This window comes from Podarcis cretensis, assembly GCF_951804945.1.
Source record: "Podarcis cretensis genome assembly, chromosome: 8".
NCBI lineage: Eukaryota > Metazoa > Chordata > Lepidosauria > Squamata > Lacertidae > Podarcis > Podarcis cretensis.
The window spans coordinates 73,093,233-73,105,241 of NC_137177.1; the positions used below are offsets into that span (position 1 = coordinate 73,093,233).

At 43.7% G+C, this 12,009-nt stretch overlaps 2 protein-coding genes across 8 annotated transcripts in view; both read left to right on the forward strand.

The window, feature by feature from the left end:
* The window catches only part of LOC307222199 (uncharacterized protein), an 82,523-nt gene that overhangs the window by 35,458 nt on the left and 35,056 nt on the right, over positions 1–12,009 (forward strand). The gene's annotated exons all lie outside the window — the stretch shown is intronic.
* GNB1 (G protein subunit beta 1) overlaps positions 3,407–12,009 on the forward strand; it is a 75,279-nt gene continuing 66,676 nt past the window's right edge. For 3 of the 7 annotated variants that reach the window (XM_079987207.1, XM_079987206.1, XM_079987209.1), the window contains exon 1: positions 3,407–3,727. The gene's annotated coding sequence lies outside the window, so the exon portion shown is untranslated. Of the gene's footprint in view, positions 3,728–5,311; positions 5,514–12,009 lie in introns of those variants that run through there. The other 4 variants (XM_079987203.1, XM_079987204.1, XM_079987208.1 and 1 more) reach the window with 2 other exon arrangements.

Sequence of the window (12,009 nt, forward strand, 5' to 3'; positions counted from 1 at the left end):
AATTATTTCCCCCCAGGCGCGGGGCTGGGGCGGGGGAGGCCCAAGCTTCCCCCAACCCCAGTCCCCAAACAGGCAGCTCTCTGCAAGCCGTGGGAGCCCAGCGCTGGCTCCCGCTGCTTGCTGAGAGGTCCGCGAAGCCTGGATGCGCTGAGCTCAGCGAGGGCAGGCTTCAGCATGCAGGCAACTCTCCGCAAGCAGCTGGAGCGCTCCGCGAAGCCTGGAGCGCTGAGCTCAGCGCGCGCAGGCTTCGGCATGCAGGCAACTCTCCGCAAGCAGTGGGAGCGCTCCCGCTGCTTGCGGAGAGGTCCGCAAAGCCTGGACGCGCTGAGCTCAGCGCGCGCAGGCTTCGGCATGCAGGCAACTCTCCGCAAGCAGTGGGAGCGCTCCCGCTGCTTGTGGAGAGATCTGCGAAGCCTGGAGCGCTGAGCTCAGCGCGCACAGGCTTTGGCATGCAGGCAACTCTCCGCAAGCAGCGGGACCCCTCTCGCTCTCCAGGCTTCCGCGAAAGCCTGCATTCGTCCCATAGGACGCACACACATTTCCCCTTCATTTTTGGAGGGGAAAAAGTGTGTCCTATAGGGCGAAAAATACGGTAGATATGCATAGCATTGTACTGTAAGTAAACTGTATACAGTGGATTCTTAATGAGTCTTTGGCTTTAGGTTCTGCACAACAAGAGACATGCCTAAGACTCTTTGCAAAGTTTGTATTTGCTATTGGGAATTCTTTAACGTCCACCTGAACCTATTGTGTAGTAATCCTGGCAGCTAGGTGAAAAGGAAGGGCACTCTATAGAGATTTTAGAAAATGACAAATAGACTAGAAAACGATGTGGAAAAAATATATAGCAGCTCTTCATGACCCTGGTGTCCAAACAATTCACTCATCAATTCCACCTCTCATTTACTCATTGGCTAAAAACATGGAAAGGTGGAAGCAGTCAGGCTGGGTCATCTAACTAAAATCACTCCAAAGGTTAGCTGCATATTTTGCTTCATAACTTTCTTTTTAAGAGGACTAGAGACTTGGGATTTTGATTTAAACTAAAGTGCAAAGTCTGGGGAACCTGTTGGCTGTAGGGCCAGGTACAGCACTCTCAGAACCCCTGCTAATGGGTATAAGGTAAAGGTAAAGGGACCCCTGACCATTAGGTCCTCCTGTTGTGACCGACTCTGGGGTTGCGGCGCTCATCTCGCTTTATTGGCCGAGGGAGCCGGCGTACAGCTGGTCATGTGGCCAGCAGGACTAAGCCGCTTCTGGCGAAACCAGAGCAGCACACGGAAACACCGTTTACCTTCCCGCCGGAGTGGTACCTATTTATCTACTTGCACTTTGACGTGCTTTCAAACTGCTAGGTTGGCAGGAGCTGGGACCGAGCAATGGGAGCTCACCCCATCGCAGGGATTCGAAACGCCGACTTTCTGATCGGCAAGTCCTAGGCACAGCGCCACCCCTGTCCTTTCTAATGGGTATAAGCATAACTAAATTTGGATTCAACCCAGCATATATTTAAAACTTTTTTAAAAAATCAGTTTAAAAATTAAATAATCTGACAGCTTGCTTTCATTGTTGACAATCTCTTTGTTTCTCCTTAAGGTCTTAGGGATGGATAGGTATAAAATGCGACTGGCCAAATCTATGTTAAAGACTGCACTTTTTAACCTTTTGCTATTTTCTCTATCATTTCCCCCCCTTTTATGCCATCTTTGCACATTGTGAGGTGGTGTTCTTCCTTTCCATACATAGCCTGTTCTTTCATTCACTCTCCCCAACATTATTTCATTTTTAATCTTTTTTTTTAAAACTATGTTTCAAATCATCATGAAGTGACTTAAGTTTAGCATCGTCATCATCATCATTTTTTTCTAAACACAAACTTCTACAGTCTGGGTTCCTGTGAGAAAAGGGAGAGATAACCAGTCATGTTTCAATATCATCATGAAGTGACTTTGTTTTTTTAAAAAACAACAACAACACTTTTGTCATTAACAACAATAATGTTAAAAGGGGGGGGGGAATCCATTTCTCATACAAACCCCTTAAAAATAAAACACCTCACATAGCTTGGTTTTCGGATAGGGGGCGGGCCAAAAGGAAAAAGAACCAGTTATATTTGGAATCACCGTTAAGTAACTTTTAACTTTTACTACAATAACTTTATTCACAACGAAACAAAAAAAATCTCCTTTCACACAAATGACTCCCCTCCCCCCCAAATAAACGAATCTCCTCACGTAGCCTGGTTTTGTCTGTGAGAAAGATTGTAAGTACAGTACTGGGAACCCAAAAGGTAGGGTTGCCCTATTTTGAAGAACGAAAAGAAAAAAAGAGAGCGCTATGACGGCCATTCAAAGCAAATAAAGGCATTTTGCCTCAAATTTTACCCCGGAAAAAAAAGAGGACGTGTCCTGGAGAAAGAGGACAACATGGCAACCCTACAAAGACCACCCATGTTGCCTTCCTTCACCACCACGAAGGGGCTCCTTTTAACTTTCCCGCCCCCTTCCTTCCTTCCTAATCATGACGTTTTTATTTATTGGAAACGACTAGTGTAGTAACAAAATCGCCTCACATGCAGCCTGTGAGAAAGGACGGCGGTGGGCATGACCCGAAAGGAGAAAAGAACCCCAAAGCAGCATGAAGTGACTTATTTTAACTTTGATTATATTATTTTTGATTTTGTTTTTTATTTTTAAAAAAAGCACCTCAAACTGCCTGGTTTTCAGTTCCAGGAAGGAGGCGGCACGAGACGGGGGGGGGAGGGGGAGGTCGAGGAGGGAAGAAAAAAAAAAAGAGAGAGAGAGAGAGAGAAAGAGAACCCAGGCAGGCCAAACGGCCGTGCTCGGGGTTTCCCAGCCGGGCCGCAAGGGCGGGGAAGCGAGCGAGCGGGAGGCAGAGAGAGAGAGAGAGAGAGAGAGAGAGAAAGGAAGGAAGGAAGCAAGCGGGGAGTTGCCGCCTACCCTCGCCTGCCGCGCCCAAGCCAGCCAGCCGAGACTCCGCTGCTTTCCCTATGGCCGCGAGCGGGAGCTGAGCGGCTGAGCCCACACCCACCCACCATAGCTTTTTTAAAACAAAAAACCGAGGACCGCGAAGAGAAAGAAAGAAAGAAAAACCGAGAGGAGGAGGAGGAGGAGGAGGAAACAACCTCCCACACATAACAAAACCTTCCCGCCCGAGCGACTCCCTCAGGGGACCCCTTGCCCGCCCGCCTCCTCTTGATTCGACGTTCCTGTTGGTGGTGCAGCCGCCGCCCTCCCTCTTTTCTCTCTCTCTCTCTCCCCCCTCCTCCTCGGTGCGTCTCTTCGTGAGGAAACGGAGCGGCTGCCAAGCGCAGCGCGGGACGGACGGCGGCGGCGGCGGCGGCGGCGACGAGGCGGCAGCAGCAGCAGTAGGGGCTTCCTCCTCCTCCTCCTCCCCTTCCCGGTTTATTTCTCTTTCTGTGTCCCCCCCCCTCCTCCATACCTCCCCCTCCCCCCCGGTTTCCTCCTCTTCCTCTTCCTCCTCCTCTCTGCTTCCTCCCTCGACGCTGCCTCCTGCCCCGCTGGCTGGCCTGACGGACTGAATTGACTGGGAGGAGGAGGAAGGAGGAGGAGAACCGGCGGCTCTCGGCGGGGGTCTTGCAAGGGGGTCGCCCGCCCGGCGGGGAGGGAGAAAGGAGGAGAGGAGGGCGTATTGGCTGGGGGCGGCGGCGGCGGAGGCCGTGGATGAGCAACGACCGTCGAGGAAGGTGAGAGAAAGAGAGAGGAAAGCATAATATGTGGTATTATTGAAGGGGGGGGGTGTTGTTTCGAAATCTCCCTCGCAGGGATCCTAATCACGTTTCCCCACCCCACCCTTTACAGCTTTGCTTGCCGTCCTTATTACGGACCCAGTTCGTATCCCCACCCTGAAAAAACAGGCCTCGTTCGCCCCGTTCTTAAAAAAACCCCGAAGCCCCATGACAGCCCCTGGTCACATCCCCAACCTGAAAAACAGGCCTTACTGACCCGATCCTGCGCGGGAGGGGGGGGGGAACCCGGCCTCATCTCATATCGTGTTCATACTCTCCCCACCCACCCCGCAAAAAAAAGGCCTCATTCGGTTAATTCTGTAAAATCGGGAGACCTTGTTCATTTCCCCACGCCGAAAATCAGGCCTTATTCATCCCCTCTTTAAAAAGACCCCCAACCACCTCCCAATCACTGATCTTGTGCATGCAGCCCCATCAAATCTCTCCGCGGAGACCCTATTCAACCCCCCGCCCCATTACGATCTCTCCAGGCCCTTGTTAAGTCACCCTAAACCCTTGTCTTTTAATCAGAATTTTTAAACTCTCAACATCAGCCAATCCTGTTTCTCTCCCTACGGCCCTGTTTTTTAGGTGCTCCTAACCCCATTTCTTCCTCTGCCACCCCCGCAGAAGCCTCCATTACGCCCCTTCACATGCTCCTCCCTTTTTAAATCATTTTCTCCCCCCCCCCACCTTAAAATACTCTCTCCTCACTTCTCCCGTCTAGATACCTATCCCCCCCATATCATCTCTTTTTCTAAAAAACCAAATTGTTGGCAAAAAAATAAAAACATTTCAGTGTGTTTCAGTTATGGGGGACGGAGGAGCCCTTTAATAAAATCCCCAACCCTGGGTCCCTCCTGTTTTAGCCAAATCATGCTTCTCTTCCCTCTCTAGCCTTCTAAAAAGAGCAATGCAAAAACTAAGAGGGAGGGAGGCTGCCCCTCCTTGAAATTTGAGTACTGTACTGATCAATTTCCCCCATATTTTCTTTTTCCTTTCACCTCATACACTTTCATCTCCTTCCTACTTCATGACTTAAATCTTGCTCCTTTCTGCCCCACTTCTTTCTCTTTCACCCCTCTGTTTTTACCTCTCCCCGCAGAATTTCCCCCTCCCAGCTGCTTTTGACTGCCCTTCCCTATTACAGCTACTTCTGCTTTCCCCTCCCTTTTTAATACTCTCCCTTGCTGTTTCAAATCCTTTCCCTATCTACTCCCCTCCATTTTGCGCTCTCTTTTTTCTCTATCCCCTTCTCTATCCTGTCCTCTCCCCCCATCTTACAATGCCATCCTTCCTGACTAGGCGAGGTGCCCTGCCCTTTTTTGTTAGGGCTGCTGACACAGGAAATCAAGAAATAACCATTTCGGGTTTTTTGCTTTCATTGTCTCCATCACTGTCCCACCCATCTCAGAACATCAGGGAGGGGGAGTGTTTTTCTGTAGCTGCTGGCCAGAGATAGGAAAAGGGTGTGTGTGTGTGTGTATGGGGGGGTGTTGAAGAACTGATTCTTTTCTGCATGCGTTGAGGCTAGAAGTGGGGGGAGGGGAAGGAGGCAAGGCCAGTCCACAGAGGATGCTTGGGAGAAAATATCAAGAGAGTGCTGTTTGTGTGTGGCTGGTACTGTAATGGTGGAAAATTGATTGGGTGGAGGAGAGGAAAACAGGGTGAGATTGCTTTAGGCAACCCCTGGCCAAGGAGAAGGCTAAGAAAATGGAATCTTGGTGGTTTTCTTCTTCCTACGGTAGGAAATGGTTTGGAGGCGGGGAGAGAATAAGAAATGCTTCTACTTTCACTGTCATAGCAGAGAGATTTAGCTGCTGTATTTTTTTAGTTGCTTTTATGCTTTAATAGGTGTTGTATAATTTTGCCATTAATGTCTGCTCAGGGTAGACGTTGGCTGCTGGAGAACCAGGGAGCGTGCAAATATGATTTTTGTTTTGTTTTTTTTAAAAAGCAATTTAAGGGAAATTGCTTTTGTAGTAAAAGTTTTTTTTAAATAACTAGGTGAATTTCTAAAACCACATGAGAGAAATGCTTATGGAGACTATTGTGTGACTTTAAATAATGAATTAATTCAGAGGGTAAGGAAGGATTTTATTTTATTTTTTAAATAATGTGTCAAGAAGAATATTAGCATGATATAGAGGTTATCAATTTGTCACTGTGATGAAGAACTAAAAATTTAACGAATGTGATTTTTTGTCATGATTGCCTTAGCAAAACCACTTATTCGAACACATTTTATGCAAGATATATATATTTTAGGCACTTTAAACAAGGCAAATGCTGTTTCCTTAAAAAAATGAAAGCTTGGAAATGGGGAAAGCTGCTTCTCACACCACCTATCCATGTGGATTTGGATGTGGTGAAAGAATAATACCAAAAATTGAAAGGAGGCTGCTGTCGCCATTTATGTACATAGTCTGAGGAGAGGTTTGTTGCACATTTTGAGGCTTTCCTTGTAAGCACAGGCTTGTAAATAAAGACAAACTGCTTCTGCTGGTTTTGTGAAATGCATGTTAGAAAACGAGATGAAGATGAGATCTTAATTAATCTTAGATATTAAGCATTCTCTCTTTTGTAATTTTGGGAAGAGGGGATTGAATAGGTCAATTGTTTTAGTGGTTGCAGATTATGGAGGGTGTGCTTGTTCTCCCCCCCCCCCCATTTTTTTCGGGGAATGAATGGATCTTTTTGTGCTGGGCCCGGTAACTGCAACAAGATGGCGTTTGCAGGAAGGCAACTCTATGTTTTCAACTAAACACAGCTTCACTAAACCAAATCATGTTTAAATTCCTTTTCTGACTTTGATAAGCTTTTTTTTTTTTAATTAACAGATTTGTTTTGTTGGGGCTAGGGGATTGGCAGATGTTCTAGGTTTTTAATCTTTTGATGCTTTTCAGTCTCCAAATAAAGCCGGGTGGGTGGAGTAAATAGTTTTATTGAAATTTTTACATCGTGGCATAAATACACGGGATATAGTGATGGGATCATTTTTAACTTCTCAAAGCCTCCTCATAAGAGTTTTAAACTCTTTCCCCCCCTAGAATGTTGCCACCAATTTTCTTCTACAGCAGGGCTTACATAAATCTTATACAAGCATTATTTGTAGAACTGTGTAATCTGTCAGTGTGATCACATGTGACCTCTTTGTGATGGAAAGGAAATGCAGTTCTGCTCCTTTGCCAAAAATATGACAGCTTCTGCAACAGTATTTGACCTGAAATTCTTCAGTGAAATATATATATATATATATATATATATATATATATGGCATGAAGCAGAAGCTTGCTTGATTAGTAGAACATTTTCCCTGGTCTTTTATATTTTTTATACAAGTTTTTACATATTTTAAGTGCTTACTGGAGTAGCTTGTACAATTGAATGAGATTTTAAAAGTTGGTAACATTTTTTATTTAAAAGCAATAGCTAATTTTAATTCACATTCCAGCTGGGTTAAAGTACAGTACTGCAGACGTCTAACTGACCCAAAGCAGATTAATTTAGAAGTGAGCAGAACATATTTCACAGTCTGTATGTTTGGAATTGTACCTGCATTTGCAGAAACATTTGAAATTACACTATTTGGATGGCATCAAATTATTGTTAATAGCTTTAAAATAATACTATAAAATTTTATTTGTTTAATTTTTATCTTACATCTGAAAGCTCACCAGGGCAGACTAGATGACATTTATTTATTTAGTACACATATCTTGCAATTAGTAAAATGCATAGTATATTTTGAGTTTAATAGTAACCCCATACTCTTTATTATGGGTTCTAATTGTTAGCTCATAACAGTGTTCTTTGCATTTGGCATCGGGTTTGTTTTTCTGGGGGGTTGGGTCTGTTTTGTGTTTCTGCTTTAGTACTGTACATTGTAGTTGAGGCCCACATAAAGAATAGATATTTGGATAAATGCACAAGATATTGATTGACAGTTACTTGTCATTATTGTATTTTCATGTGCACACCACTGGAATTTTGATCATGTTTTATATTTTCCTTTTTTTGCCCTTTTCTCTATGAGCAGGTGTTAAAATTACCTAAGGGCCTGTGTTCACTAGGGTTTATCCCTATTTGTTCATTGCAGCTGCTAGGTCAGTGTGGCAGTAGGCATTCTGTCGTGATACTTTATGTGTCTGGCATTGAGAAACTCATCCACTTACCTGGAAAAGTTTGAACTTGGAAGTTAATCATATCATTGTATGGGGACACTGGTTGATGTTACAATACCTAGGCATTATGTGTGGTAGTGGGGGGATAGATGAGGAAGTCTGAAATATGTTCTATTAAACTAAATTAAAAGCATAAGTTAGAGACTGCTTGGCCTCTTTTTCAGATGAAAACTAACAACAAAAAAGGCTTTAGGATAAGGATGTCAATTTCCATTGTATCTTTAACAGCTAAGCATGGTAACCGGTCATAATAGTGGTTATGTAGCCAGCAAATAAATGCTGTATGTTTTGAGCAGATTGATTAAAATGAACACACATTACTGTTTTGGCTTTTAGGTCATCCTTTCTGCAAATCAGCCTTGCACATAGCTTGCATTTTGTGTGCAATAAGCTTCTCGAAGTGCCAGGAAGTAAAGTTAGGTCATTAAAAGAGCCACTAACTGTTCTAGGAGGCATTGCTGTGATTTCTCAACCACAGTTTGGAGTCAGAGCACTTTTTCTTCAGGTGAAGATTGTGTCCAGTCTATGATCTAGAAATAAATTTTAAAATGTGCACCACATACAGTGAGGGGAGAAGATATTTGATCCCCTGCTAACTTTGCCCGTTTGCCCTCTGACGAAGAAATGACCAATCCATAATTTTAATGGTAGGTTTATTGTAGCTGTGTGAGACAGAATAACAACAGGAAAACCACCAGAAACCCAGTCAGTCAGAGATTGATGTGCATTATAATGAGTGAAATAAGTATTTGATCCCTTTGCAAAAGATGACTTGGTACTTGGTGGCAAAACCTTTGTTGGCAGTTGCAGAGGTCAGACGTTTCTTGTAGATAGCCACCAGGTTTGCACACATCTCAGGAGGTATTTTGTCCCACTCCTTTGCAGATCCTCTCCAAGTCAGTAAGATTTCGAGGCTGTTGTGTAGCTACTCAAACCTTCAGCTCCCTCCACAGATTTTCGATGGGATTAAGGTTTGGAGACTGGCTTGGCCACTCCAGGACTTTAATGTGCTTTTTCTTGAGCCACTCCTTTGTTGCCTTGGCCATGTGTTTTGGGTCATTGTCATGCTGGAATACCCATCCTCGACCCATTTTCAATGCCCTGGCTGAGGGAAGGAGGTGCTCACCCAAGATTTGACAATACATGGGCCTGTCCATCGTCGCTTCAATGCGGTGAAGGTGTCCTGTCCCCTTAGCAGAAAAACACCCCCAAAGCATAATATGTCCCCCTCCATGTTTGATGGTGGGGATGGTGTTCTTGGGGTCGTAGGCAGCATTTCTCCTCCAAACACGGTGAGTTGAGTTGATGCCAAAGAGCTTGATTTTGGTCTCATCTGACCACAACACTTTCATCCACTTCTCCTCTGGGTCATTCAGATGTGCTTTGGCAAACTGCAGACGGGCCTGTATATGTGCTGTCTTGAGCAAGGGGACCCTGCGGGCTTTGCATGATCTCAGTCCTTCACGGCGTAGTGTGTTAACAACTGTTTTCATGGTGACTATAGTCCCAGCTGCCCTGAGATCATTGACAGGTTCCCCCCGTGTAGTTCTGGGCTGCTTCATCACCATTCTCATGATCATTGCAACTCCACAAGATAAGATCTTGCATGGAGCCCCAGACCAAGGGAGGTTGACAGTTATTTTGTGTTTCTTCCATTTGCGAATTATTGCACCAGCTGTTGTCACCTTCTCACCAAGCTGCTTGGCAGTAGTTTGTAGCCCAATCCAGCCTTGTACAGGTCAACAGTCTTGTCCCAGACATCCTTGGACAGCTCTTTGATCTTGGTCATGGTGGCTACTTTGGAATCTGCTGAATTGATTGCTTCTGTTGACAGGTGTCTTTTGTACAAGTACTGTAACGAGCTGGGATTACAGGTAAGACCTCTCCCTTACAGCAGGTGTCTCTAATCTCAGCTCCTTACATACAGTGAAGATACCAGGTAGCCTGACGTCTGGCTGGTTGATAGGGGATCAAATACTTATTTCACTTATTATAATGCACATCAATCTCTGACTTGTCTTCTGGGTTTCTGGGGGTTTTCCTGTTGTTATTCTGTCTCTCACAGCTACAATAAACCTACCATTAAAATTATGGACTGGTCATTTCTCCGTCAGAGGGCAAACGGGCAAATTTAGCAGGGGATCAAATACTTTTACGCCTCACTGTATTATGGAGTTGATTCTACAACCTCACATAATGCTGATATAATCCAATTGGTTTCATTAATAATGTCACTACATTAAATCTGTAACTGCTCGTGTTTTTTGTCACTTTTCTCTGTTCTAATTAAAGTGTATGACTGAATAAAACATATTTTGCTATTATCTGAGGACTTTCAGTGGAATAATCACACTTCTGCTAAAAATGAATGTAGCTTTTGCTTCCTGTATTTTGCTTCCTGCAATTGGCTCAAGTTTCAGTCCCTGGATTGGATTAAATTCTTACTGTCCGTGGATTTTGGCTTTGCATTAGTGGATTGGTAATTGATATTCTCAATTTTAATATCCAGATGTAGCCATATGGCATTTCGTATTGTTTGAGGCTGCCATTAACATGAGCTTGACAGAAGAAAGAAGGGAATGAATAATTTTGTGTAGATGGCAGATTTGGCACCGAAGAAAAATCCTTACTGCTGTCATCTTCTTTCCCCTTGCCCTCAGCAGGCATAATAGGAAGAGGAGAGTTTCTAGGATAATTGGCCATTTTGAAAGTATCAGTCATTGTGAAATAGCTAAAGACTGGTTACTTTTAAACCAAATAGTCAGTTATATTTGGAGCCTAGAATGGCAGTCATTGCAAATGCAAGTGACAGGGTCACTTCCCAGAAGGCTTCTAGGCAAAGGCAGAACTAAGATGACGACAAAGGGCAGGAGGAGGGAGGTTTGTGACACTGTAGAATAAGTTCAGGCTCTGATGGTTTATGAAAGGTTTTGTTCAGAAAATGTGCATTGTAAGGTAAAATTTAAAGGCATTGATGATAAAGAGTGGGAAGCTATTCCAGTCATAAGGAGTAGTATGATAAATGCCATGGATGACAAAAGGGAGCTGATACCGGATGAGAATATGTAGAGTGAAGGAGAATGTCAGGGATAAAAGAGGTAGAGAATCTGATAGTGTGTTTGGTTGAGAGGTACTGATTCAATAAGAAGATGGTCTCCTCTCAGCAGTGTTTAATTGTTTATTTATTTAATAAATTAATAAAATTCATATATTGTTTGATTGTAAAAACCATAAGCAGTTTCCAAACATTGTTTATTAAATGTTGGAGCAGAATCCTACAGAACCGATGAGAAATAATGCATCTCTTAAATAAATATTAGAGATGTTTCAGAGGAGTTGTGTGTTTAGATGCCTGCATTTTAAAATTTGGATACTCTGGAAAATGTTTGTATCCATTACTTCCATGTTTTGTTTTGCTTTGCTTTGCTTTGCTTTGTATTTGTTTTTTAAAATATAGCAGTGGGAGTCATTCATATTGGGACTGAGGGACTGAGGAATAGGAGTTAATCCCACCCACAATTTTTCTGGTTGACACTCCCCCTTGCTCCACTTCCATTTGCTGTGTGGTATACGCTTTGCTGCCTTGGGCAAAAAGCAGTTTTGGGAGGGAAGGGTTAAAGCTCCTCTTCCTGCACCATGGTCCAATACAAATTCCTCTCTGCTTGCACAGCTGCATTCACCATTTTTTAAAAATGGGAAGGTCTTAATGTCATTTAGTTGCATCTTTAGTCTGTTTCCACACCAGTTCTTTGCCATCTTTAAGGCTGACTTAATTTTATTATATCAGGAAGATACGTTATCAAATACGCAGATGGTGAAGGGGGCACACACACATATTTGCATATACATGCACACTTTATATTTATCACTTGCACAACTATAGCATTTATAAATTAAGGAAATACTTTTATCTTTCTGAGAACCTTTTGTGTGTTTATCTGTATTTCGTTTCTGTAAGTACTGTTTACCATATGGATTTTACCATAGTTTAACTTTGAAAATATGTATTATATTTATCTTCTTTACCTCAACTCTCACATTCCTGCCACATAGCAA